The sequence below is a fragment of the Trachurus japonicus genome, chromosome 6, assembly GCF_045865225.1.
Source record: "Trachurus japonicus isolate A0001 chromosome 6, Traja_1.0".
Classification (NCBI taxonomy): Eukaryota; Metazoa; Chordata; class Actinopteri; order Carangiformes; family Carangidae; genus Trachurus; species Trachurus japonicus.
This window is the reverse complement of record NC_140912.1, coordinates 28,444,090-28,456,515: the sequence shown is the minus strand read 5'-3', so window position 1 is coordinate 28,456,515 and position 12,426 is coordinate 28,444,090. Positions and strand designations below refer to the sequence as shown.

General features: G+C 43.2%; 1 protein-coding gene across 2 annotated transcripts in view; it reads left to right on the top strand.

Annotated features, from left to right (window-relative positions):
• The first annotated feature begins 7,463 nt into the window (after positions 1 to 7,463).
• The window catches only part of mgat4c (mgat4 family member C), a 106,129-nt gene continuing 101,166 nt past the window's right edge, over positions 7,464 to 12,426 (top strand). For both annotated transcript variants that reach the window (XM_085780128.1, XM_085780127.1), the window contains exon 1: positions 7,464 to 7,652. The gene's annotated coding sequence lies outside the window, so the exon portion shown is untranslated. The remainder of the gene's footprint in view (positions 7,653 to 12,426) is intronic.

Below are 12,426 nucleotides of genomic sequence, written 5' to 3'. Positions count from 1 at the left end.
TGGAGCTGTGACACCCTCAACTCCAGTCTTCCTGAAACTGCCAGTTCGCGTCTGCCATTGGTTCACAGCAGTTTGAAGGCAGAAAAACTCTGAAATGCAATTTTGCACTTCCTTCTCTGCTGATAAGTGCTCTAACACAAGAAAAATGCCACAGGAACATGTGAAAAGCTCAGAAAACACGATTTTCACGGGAGTGGGTCTTTAAGTTTAGACTGAAATTCATTCAGGGAAAGATCTTCCCTGCTGGTGTGCAGACATTTTATACATTTGCTTCTTTTTGTCAAATGAAAAACATCTCTCTCAGGTGCTGCCACCATAAAGTGCTATAGCTGTACCATAGTGTGGTGAAGTATTTACTTGTACCACCCGTACATAGTCGTTTTTGCCCATTAATTAGCTGCAGTTCTGCTTCCTGTCATCATCAGTCGATGTGACAATAATTCCCTTTTAGCCCCAATGTTTGATTTGACTCCCCATTTTCATTTCGTTTGAGAGGGGTTCACAAAAGTGACATTAGAGGACAGTTCTTTGTAGGAAACACTCAAAGAGAGGAGCTTAGACATGTAAGTCGTGTGTGTGTGTGTGTGTATGTGTGTGTGTGTGTGTGTGTGTGTGTGTGTGTGTGTGTGTGTGTGTGTGTGTGTGTGTGTGTGTGTGTGTTGTGGAGGTTTATTTTGTTTTTTATTTTCGCAGCTGTCATAGAGAACACTAGGACATTGGTACAATGGTTCATCTACACCATGGCAGGAGGAAAATAAATAAATAAGGCAACAACATACAAAGAGTTGTTGTCATAATGAGTTTAGGTCACTGTTTTGCCACTTTAGAGTGGTTTTACCTTGGCTGATTGACTGAAGGATTTAAAAGAAATTGCAGTTTTGAGACAAAGTGATCCCAATTAGGCTGTAAAACAAACGACTAAACAGCAGCGCCCTAGATGTAACAAGTCTTGATGCCCTTAGCTGAGGTTTTACGAAGGTGAAGCACTTTCTGAAAATGTCTCACAAAAGACTTGAACTCTGCTGCACTGAACCCAACAGGGTTTAAAAGGAGAATTTTTTTTTTCTTTTTTTACAAGTTTTGCTGACTAGAGGAAGAAAAAAGTTATTTCACACATTCACAGTTCTTTTGGATTGAAAAACTAGTGTCAGAGTCTATTTTATCATCAGCTTGTTCCTCACAGTCCTGATGTTCCTCACAGACACCAAGAGGCTTTTTTATACATACTTTTTTTTTTTTTCAAATTGTAACAGTACCTAAAATGTAAATTTGTAGTTGAGTTTTAAAAAAATCGATCATTCATGAATATTTTACCTGTAACTGAAAAAGCCTGGTTGGGTTTTCTGTACAGTTTGTAAACTACTTAGAGTTCATTCATCTGCTGGTGAGTTGCTTTCTTTTTAGTCATCCAGTGATTTAAACTACAGTTTTCCCATTCATTAAGTAATCAGATAACTGAAGTTATTAGTTATTTCATGTGAAAAGTCCTGCATTCATCTGTAAAAGCAACAAATAGATGAATAATTAAAAAGTAAAGACTTACCAGCCAATGTTTTCTCAATGTTTTAGTGATCAGCAGTAACATGATTGTAAATGTGTAAGCATAATCATCTGTTTTTTGGTTGGTAGTATCATACAGAAATATAGATATAGGCTACAGTTATAGATATATACATTATGTACTCAGATGCAACAATCTTCTATTCTTCTTAATGAAACAGTTTTTGCTTGTTGACTACCAGTCAGACAGTGTCAACGTATGCCCACTGGTTGGCAGATCTACCAGTAATGGAAAAAGTCATTCGTAAAGCTGCAAATGCAAATACTCATGTACAAGTACCTCAAGTTTAAATGATGTATATCGAGTAAAATACGCTGAAAATGTTGAATGTGACTTTCCCCACCTCTCATTAGAAGACGGCTCAGGTGGAAACAGGTGACAGCTGCTCGACGCTTTACACATCACAGTGAAGAGGAGGAAGGAGAGAAGGACTGGGTTCAAACAAGAACAGTCTGCTTAGCAAAACCTGCCGTCCATTACGGGGAAGAAGTTGCTCATATAGCAACATTAGGTCTCCTTGTGTTTTGAAGTGGAAATGATCTTGCACTCTCAGAAGTGTGCTTCGGCTTCCTCGTCCTCCGTCCCTCCTCCCCCCCTCCTCTGTCCATTTAGTATAATGTGACTTTCTGCCCATTAGGAGCCACGATGGGAACAGCCAAGTGCCGAGCTCACAGCCCCCCTCCAAAAAAACACACCTCAGATCTTAAGGTTTTATCACGCTGCATGGAATACATTAATAAATCAATAACGTGACCCAATAACTCTCTGAGTTAAAGGGGCAGTTTGCCGAAAATACAGTTTTCTACCAGGGCTGTCACTTTTTAGAAAAATTAGGTTCGAACGAATATCAAATGACCCGTAATTCGTTCGGATAAATTCAAATACCCAGCCTCCCCATCCCCCCACCGCCACCACCGCCACACATAATCGCTGTGTTTTATTTTGAAAATTGTTTTAATTTTGAAAATTGACTGGATTCTCTCGTTTCATGTTTGACCTGCCCAACTTGACGCGATCACTCGCGGCTTGTGCACAAAATAGACCAGACGCCGAAACGAATGCTGCAGGGCGCGAGCTGGTCGCGGAGGTGCACGCCGCGACACGACACCAGCGGTTAATATGGGTGCCGAAAGGAAACTGGCTCCGCTTCTTGGCGCTTTTCGGCTATTCATGGCGCTTCCCTGTCCGGTGTGTCCCCGGCGTACATTTCAAGCAGGTCATTACCACTCAAATATGAACTTTTCACCCCACGTTTGAACGAATATTCGAATATCGAATAAAAAGTGACAGCCCTATTTTCTACCAATCATGGTGCAGATTGTTTTTTGGGGGGTTTTTTTGTTGCGCATGTGCTGAGGTTTTTTAGAAACAGGCCTCTGAGGTTTCTACATCCAGCCCAACACAATGGAGACGACGGTGACAGCTTTCATTTGGAACCGCAGTAGTGGTTATAAAAGTGTTTGACAGTCGGTTTTTAAAATGTCATTTTTTTTCTCTCTTTTTTTATTAGTTTTGAAGAGCAGCAATGAAATTCCTTTCATCTCCATTGTATTGGCGTGGAGACAGAAGATTCAGAGGAGAATGCCACAAATCTTGGTACATAAAGCTAAAGTCAGTGTGAATGGGAAGATGCTGCAGGAACCTGGGGTGAGAAAATTAGAGATGTTTTTCTTCAGCGTTCTTTTTTTTCCCCCACTGTCATATTCAAGAAGCTGTATTGTTGCACAGCAGAAATTCAAGGCCAGGGTTCTTTTTTTTTTTTTTTTGTGAAGAGGAGCATGAACAGGTTTGGAGCTCGGCTCTGTAGGTCAGACAAAACAGCCGATATCCTGACATCACAATGGGCATTGTGGCATTTTCCACCATCTTCTGACATTTATAGGCTAAAGGATTAATCGCTTGCTCGCTCAGACTCTTAATTGTACTTTTTTTTTTACACCTGAGAAAAATTCTATATGGTAGGAGGGCCGGGCCATTACATCCAGTACATTAGAGTTGTAAGAGTCTTCTTGTTGTCTGTAATTAGGGCTGTAGAGATGATAATGGGTGCTAATGGATTGCTAGACAGCAGCACCAAAGTGCCAAAGAATCAAAGGAAGAGTGAATTCCCTTATGAAATATGCATCAACGACAGTGAAATGAAGACTAAAGGCAAGCTGTGCTTGTTTGGAGAATGGGGTGGAGGGCTGGTTGAAATAGGTTGCATAACCATGCCATATTGCTATTCCCTTTTTTTATATTCACACCAGCTGTTGATGAAAGTACGAGGCAGCTTTGATCACCAAGAGGAGGTGCGCGAAGGTTGACATTACAGATGAGGACCTGAAGGCGACTGAGACTGCCTGCCTGCCTGCCTGCTTGATTCATTTATTTATTTATTTCTCTATTTTCACAAAGGAGTTTGATTTCTTCAAGCTGCTCTTTGGGAACTGGAGAGAAGTCAACAATTTAAAAGTTATATCCGTGCTTTTGTCTTCAAACGGTAGCTTTACCAGATCCGATTTAGTAGTTACGGCCGTCCAGAAAGGTTTCTGTCCCAATAATCTGATCACATGAATTGTATACGAGTCCCAGCAGAGTTTGCAGGTGCTGAACGTAGAGGAGCAGAGCGTTGTACAAAAGCAGTACATCAAACTCTTAATAGACTCCAGTAAACAATGAAACCTTCATGAATAATTGCCTCCAATTGTTCCTCTGATGGAGTCACCAGGATTACCAATAAACGGCCCAGGATGAGGCCGCCTGAGCCGATATTTACTCCTCCACTGTCCCACCGTTAACAGTTCCCAACGAGCCTTTTTAAATTTTTTACTCACTGAAAAGTCGGATTGACAAAAGTGCAAACTCCAGAAGTCAGCATTTTGTGCGAGGCGCCTTGGGAAGGAAATTCAAACAGCACAGTTGATGCACCTGCGACTGGAGCGGCTCATTGTCGCCACTAATTTATCACCGGATATTCAGGCAGCACAGGTGCTCAGACAGTATACACATATACATAGACAGTGTGTGATGGCCCTGAGTCGCTCTCTCCCTGCAGATATTCCCTCATCCCAATGTCTGAGGTGCAGGTGTGGTGGAAAGTGTCTCGAAATGTCTTTGTCCAGTGAAATGTAGGACAGAAATCCAAGTGCTTACCATCGGAACCCAAGAATCCTAATCGTTAAGCATCATTTAATGCACATACTTATGATTGCATATGGCAGTAAATGGTAAATACCAGTAATTATCATTTTGTAATTGATACCCAGCTCTAATAGTGGTACTTGCACTTAAGGGTGTGCACAGCGACTCTGCACCAGCTGCACAGAAATGTAAATATGTCTCCCTATCGAACAAACTCTGGCTCATAATAATTCTCAGTGAGATGATGTGCAGCCAGAAGCAGCAGGAGTCATGATGCGTCGAGCTCCATGAGAAGATGTTACATTTGAACCGCTCACATTGGAAACAGTTTGAATATGTTTTAGCACTTTTGTCTCATTTATTATGAATCGTGCTGCGTGCCTGCGGTGAGGCTCTGCTCCGTGCGCCGCGCTCTCAACTCTCTGAGCTGAGGTTGAGAGAATGACTGGTGTTGTGTGTTGTGGGACGTCAGTCACCAACACTGGAATACTTTTAGTGTTTTTGGGGGGTGTAACGTTCAGGAATTTGTGGCTTATGGTAGAGAAGAGCAGGGGTCAGATTAAAAAAAAACACTAAGGCCTTCTTCATTTGTGGAAATAAACTGGATAGGAATCAGATATCTGCCAAAACGTCTGGAATCTAAACAGACAGATTGGATATTTCCTGGCAGTCATACATAATCAATGATATTAATAATAAGTCCCATGCTCACACGTTTGGCTGCATACACCCAGGCCTTAATAAGACCTCTCTTCTTTCTCCTCTGCCTTAAAATTTAACCAATATCCTGTGCACCTATAAAATTGCCTTAGAAAAAAAATCACTCGACATATTATGTCCATTTTGTCAGCGTCCGTGTTGTTTACCTGCGTAGCTCACCGGCTTATTTCCTCTTCCACTGTGTGCCGTGGTAACACTACACTATTTTTTTTTGTCGTTCATAATAGTAGGCCTGGGCAATAAACCGAAAATTTACAATACTGAAATTTACGACAATAACCAACGTCATTTTGGCAATGTTGGTGTATTCTGTGTTTTTTACTCTACATTATAGTCATATGACTAGTCATCGTGTGTTCAGAGGTCGTCGGGGAACAGAACAAGTGGTTGTGGATCATGGCTACAGAGGCAGTGTGTGTGATGCTCGCTGTTGCACGTCGAAGGATATGTCACACTGGGTGAAAAATGTAGAAAACATTCGGACATGCCAGACTTTCTGTGTCGTGGTCGTGAAGCGTCACAGACACCAGGTTGCTGATGTTCGTTTATGTCACACTACACGAGGTAAAGACACACGTTCATCGTCCCGACTCTTAATGACAGTGAATGTTTGTCTGCTACGTGTCTGTTAACCAGGGCATCGCCACACTGCATCTGTTCAAGGTGTATACATGCATAGTAGGGATGCACCGATCAGATATTAGGATCGGATATCGGCTCCGACATTGACTGATTAGCTGGATCGGATATCGGATAAATGAGGCCGATCCATGAGCCGATCTATTCACTTCAATTCTGAGTTGTTTTGTTTTATTTTAGCGGACCATGCCGACGCTCTCTCACTCTCTCTGTATTTGTGAACATTTTGCAGATGGGTTTAAAAATCTGCACTAATGGTGTTGATGTCATGCATATGTGTGCCTCTTGCTATAGTGTTATTAATAATTGCCTTTTGCAGTAGTGAATATCAGAATATATCCCACACATCTGCTCCCTCGTTGCTTTCCTTTATGTTGAGCCTCTACGGGTGCTGTAGATACTTGAGTCACAGATGTAAAAGGGTGTTAGCCTGCCGGGGTGCTTAGAAGAACAATTCAAACTCACTGGGGCACCCTGGTGAACAGTTTTATTTATTCAACACTGGCATCGGATCGGTATCGGGTATCGGCTGATATGCTAAGCCCGGGTATCGGATCAGGACTGAAAAAAGTGGATTGGTGTCTCCCTAATGCATTTATCAGATATGGGTAATTTCTAACAGAACATGGAAACAGACTGTCAAGAAAATTGGGAACTGGCAACAAATAGGAATCGGGCATCAAGACCTGTTTGAGTCCACCCACCTGTTGATGTCGTCGTATCAGACAGACAAACACGTGCAGTGCATCACAGTCACTTAATACCATGTTATACCATGTTTCCCCCCCCGGACACACCGGTGTAGACACACGCACAGCGGCAGGAGAATCTAATTCTGCAGCTTCTGTTTCTCCAGGTCCACATCTGCCATCGGCCCCTTAAACTGAGCTCATGAATTATGGAAGTCTGTCCCACTGCTGCGACCCTAAAACGTAATTAGTTTTGCCCAACACCTTTCGTCATGATACACTTTGTGAGCTGCAGGAAGTTGTGTGTGTCTGCGGTGTGTGTGTGTGTGTGTGTGTGTGTGTGTGTGTGTGTGTGTGTGTGTGTGTGTGTGTGTGCGTTGCTCCTTTAAGATACGAAAAACTGTAAAGTGGAGGAGAGCAGGCTGGAAGGCACCAATGAGAAAGCGAGGTTTCCAGCAACTGAGAGAGTTGTGCATTAGGAGGCACAGAGGGGTGTGTTGGGTTTTTATTTTTTAAGAGGGTGTGTGTGTGTGTGTGTGTGTGTGTGTGTGTGTGTGTGTGTGTGTGTGTGTGTGTGTGTGTGTGCTCTTAAGAGAGTGGGCGAAAGAACGAGAAAGAGTGAAAAGGACGAGGAGAGAGAGAGACAGAGAGAGAGAGGAGGAACAACATCCATGCGCGGGAGTGGGAAGACACACACACACACACACACAGACGCGCACACACTGTCATCACCAGGCTACTCACTGCCTTTACAATGACTGTTTATCCCACTTTTCTGAGAGCCAATTATCTGCTCCTGCATGAGTCATGGAGATCATTTAGTCCGGTGGATCCGGCCGAGCGGCGGCAGAGCTGCCTCACGATGCGCGCCGCACGGTGAAAGGACTGAGCTCAGAGATGCGTTTACGTGCTCCAGGCAGGTGAGTGTGCTGATTTCTGTTTTTTTTTTTTTTTTCTCTCTCCTCTCCCTCCTCACGACAGTGTTGCTGCTGCTGCTGCTGCTGCTGCTGCTGCTGAGCGAGGTGACGCTTTCTGCCTCCACATCCCAGCACCTCCATTCGTTCTCGCTGCACGCTGCTTCTCCGTGTGTGGATTTTTTTGTTTTCTTCTTCCTCTTCCTGGAGAAAAAATATCTGACTCCTCTCTCTCCGGCAGCATGCTGCTTCTCTCCTCCTCTCCTCCTCTCCTCCTCCCCTCTACCTGTCCCTATCGCGTGCTGTCCTCTTCTTCCACCTCTGCTCTTTTGTGAGAACATGTTGCAGCAGCGTCTGATCCACGACCAAACTAAGTGGTTTGAGGCGCACGCTGCTCTCCCATCATCCTGCAGCGGTTAACCTGCTGAGCACCCGGCTGCAGTCTGCTCTGTTTACCTCTTTGATGTTCCAACTTCTTTCAGCCTCACCAGCCGCCGCTCTGTTCCTCACACCAATCAGTGTGTCTCATCATTAGTCTGACATGTTGTATAGCCCCTTTAAAGGAAAAATGGCAGCAGGCATAAATACTAAACCATGTCGTTGTGTCATTTTTTGCGCTCCAGCGAGGTGTTCCCACTTCCTTCGCAGCTCTTATCTCCCCCCCACTACTCCGACTCCTACTCCCATCGGCTTATTTCACACAGTGAGAACTTCATTTCACTTTTTAGGAAAACAACTCCCAGCGCCGGGAGCAGAGGTTACCGAGCAGGTAAACCTCAGCTGTCCCGTTTGAGCGCTTTTCGCAATTGCAATGAATCGCCTGCCCGAGCCCCCCCACCCCCCTCACACACACACCGCTTGGCTCTATTTCATACCATTGTCTGCCCACGGTGATTAACTGCCCCCGTGCTCGCGGCTCGGGTGATTTCTGCTTTGTGTGTTGCGAGCTCGGCAGCAGCCGGGGCGGACGGGACTCTGTGCTGAAGAGAAGAGAGGGGGGGGGCTGGCTGCCAGGATTGGAGGGTCAGCTGATCGGCTCTGAGGTGCGGGAGATTTATGACCCCCCAGAACAAAGCTGTGTCTGCTGAGGGACCATAAACCATAAATCAGGGAGAAGTGGGTCAGATTGGGTCAGTGCTCATCTGCTGGCTGCAGATCTGCTCTCTCTTTTCCTAAAGGTGCTTTTCTTTCTTTCTTTCTTTCTTTCTCTTTTTCTTTCTCCACCGCCGCACCTGACTCCGACACCATAAGTGACTTTTCTGCTGTTATCTCAACTCCACCCGTTGTTTAGTTAATTTATCCATCACCCGGCGATATCCAGCTGTCACTCACATTTGCTAATGAATTCCTGTCTTCTGTTTTAAAATGTCATTAGCTTCTCTAAGTGAATCACCCCTAATCCCTTTATTATCTCCAGTTATGTTAACACTGTTGGCCTTTAGCCTCTGCTCATCTTAATCATCCTAATTATATAATGTTTGTCTCTTTCAAGAGGCTGATGATGAGAATGAAATGGCATGTCCTCATCCTGCCACCGACTGTCTGTCACTGATTGCACACCAGACTCCACACTTGATGGTGACGACTGCGCCGACTGGTTCCACTGGTATCAGTTCAATTCAGTTACAAATAACTTAAAATACAATTCATGATCTCCAGCAAGAAACATTTTTGTAAAATGGGACTCCCTTACCCCCAACCCTATGCATAAATTATGAAGACAATATCCTATTTCTACCTTATTCTAACCTAATATATAGATACTAAAGGCCCTTCCTTATGTAACAGAAGGTCCGCGGTGCACTCACTCACATCTAAAGGACGTGCAAACCAGACTGCCAAGCGGTCATTGACCTCTTGGCAAAACAGTTTACATCGTCGCCCGTAGTCCACACCAAACACAACGCAGAGGGCCAGATAACATCGGCTACACCTACACACCAACATATTTTTCATGCAGGTAATTCATATGTCAATATTTTTTGGTTTGGTTTTCATCATGATCCTTTCACAATGTTACTCTGCAGATATGCGACTGATTTTTTTGGGAGTGAGGTTGATTTTTCTTAGCTTTTGCACAGCAACTAAATGCATCAACCAATCATGTTGCATGGTAAGGAGGTACGTCACAACACCATGACAACGATGTCAACAACCTGTGTCTCTCACCCTCACCACCCTGTCTTGTTTGACAAGGGACACAAACATTACGAAGACAACAAAATGAAGGACAAAGTGTGGTGAAGCCTCGCCAGTCAAGATAGTGATCAGACAGTGAGCTGCTGAGTTGGAGGTAGTAGAGGTAACAAGACAGTGGAACAGCAGGTAACGTAAACACACCGCTGAATACGTCAGGGATTATCAATGAGTAGGTGTGTGTTGTAACGCACGATGTGGAGGGAAAGAAGCAGAACTTTGGTTTATAATTGTCGTATTTTGCATCGGCGCTGGTATGAATGGTTTTGATGAGAAATATTTGCTAGCAAATCCATTTAAGTGTCTTTTATGCATCACATCCCTGGTATGTAAGGGCCTTAAGAGCACAAAAAGAACAAGAATATATAAGCACAAAGGAGTCAAGGATGCATACATTCAAGTGAAAATTTTCATAATACAGTATGAACCCTCAGCTGTATGAGGAGTTTAGGATTAAACAACTGCTCTTGTCTTTAAAAAAATAGACAGAGATGCTGACTCTTTTATAGTTCTGTCAACCTCATTCCAAATCTATGGACCTTTATAAAACGTGTACATTTCAGTTGCCCTTTAAAGAGGAGCTATGCAAGACTTTTACCTTCATTAAACAGCTTCAGAGTAATTGTGATGGTTAAAGCAGAAGTAAGCGATCCGGTCGTTTTGGCTAACTTCCTGTCAGCAGATGAAGTTAGCAGTCCCCGCCCTCGTCCCTACGTCACCACATTCAGGGGCATACCTTGGCCCGAACACACAGAGAGGACCGCCCCTTTATGCCGTTCTCTCTCCTCATTGGATAAAGGTTGTAGGATACAAGGAAAGTTTTCTCCTCGGCTTACAGCAGAGCAGAGTGACTGACAGACCCGTGTTTCAGACCAAACACTCCATATAAGTGATTGCTGTCGGAAGATAGAACTATTTAAGACTCATATTAACCCTTAAATGGGCAAGCATATATAAAAATTTTGGAAAAATAAAAAAATGTTATATTCTAATGTTTCTGGGGTAGAATAACACAATTTTATGATTTTTTTCAAAATATGACCTTTATTTTTCATTTTAGAGTTTGTATCTCCCAAGATACATTGCCCATTTAGGGTATAAATTTGCCATTTACCAATTTATCAAATATTTCATTTATGAACTTTTAAAACATATTATAAGCAATTAATTAGCCAGTCTCTGTGGCTCTGTGTGTGTGCAAGTGTATGTGTGGAGGATAGGACCACTTGGTGCGGGATTCAAACCAGGGTCGCCTGCAATTAGGACTATAGCCTCAACACTGAGCTAAACACCGCTCAACAACACATCATGTTTTGTTGCAGACAGATGCTGTATCTATCACTGGATCTTTTACATAAGAATTCACTATACTACTCTAATCATGACCTGAACATCCTCCCTCTTTTACTGTCGTTCGCGCCCTTTTCTAATTATTTGTTGCCTGTCTTGATCAATAGATGGTGGTATTCTAGTAATATTCCATTTTCAACCTTTAACACCTTTATATTATTGATTATCTGTAGAGTTTAGGCTTCCAAACATAAGTATATCTGAGAGTGATTATGCCAGTTTATATACCCCTATCTGGACAACGTATCCCCCAGGATACAGACATTCAATGCCTGTTTATCAAAGTTGTGTTAATGGTATTCATTATTTTTCAACAAGAATACATAAAATTATCCTTAAAGAGCAATCATTTCAAAAACAAATCCCCCCATAATGTAATTAACAAGAAAAACCAAAACACTTTACTTATGCCTAGTGTCTCTGTCCACGTAGTTGGCCATTTTGGAGTTTGACATAAAAGTATCAATTTAGTTTTGAATGCTGCCATAAAGTCACATGACCTGGGTACTTGACCCATCCCCCCTTAAGACTTTCTCATGATATTAAGTTCAGATACTTAATGCCCCTCCCCCCCACAGCCTGCCAAATGTCTGTATCCCCCAGGATACAGAAACTGTTAAACATTCTGCTTACTTCTGCTTTAAATGACTTGTTACAGGGAGAATGGAGGCCCAACCTTGCAAGACCAGAGTCTCCCAGATCTTGTCGTGGCAGCAACACGACACAAACACGCCCCGTAACCCATAATCTCTGGTTTATGACAGATAAGACTACACAAATATGCACATTGCAACGCTTATATGATATATAACGTTATCCACCGCTCCATGGATTGTGTCTCGCAGGCTTCGTTGAAAACAAATGCACATGACCAGAAGGGGAGGAGGGTTAGCAAAACAGCAGAAAAGACTTGTATAATTCTCCTTTAAGAGTTGTGTTCCTCTCGTGTTGTTAGGGTGTGGCTATCGACGTGCATCAGCACAAGACTCACCTGGCATCTGAATTCAGCCAAAATGAACTTGTTGTTTGAATCTGATATTAAGCAAGCCAGGCTGCAGACTGTGGGCTGTAGCTACTGTAGAAGCAGTGGGCGACGGGTTTGGGGAATAGCAGTGAATAACTTGACGCTGTGTTTTTCGAAGTTCAGACTGAGCTTGAGGAGGGAGATAAATAATCTCTGCCAGGAAGGATGGATCTTAATTTATTTGTGTCTCTATTGTTGCACAAAGAGGCA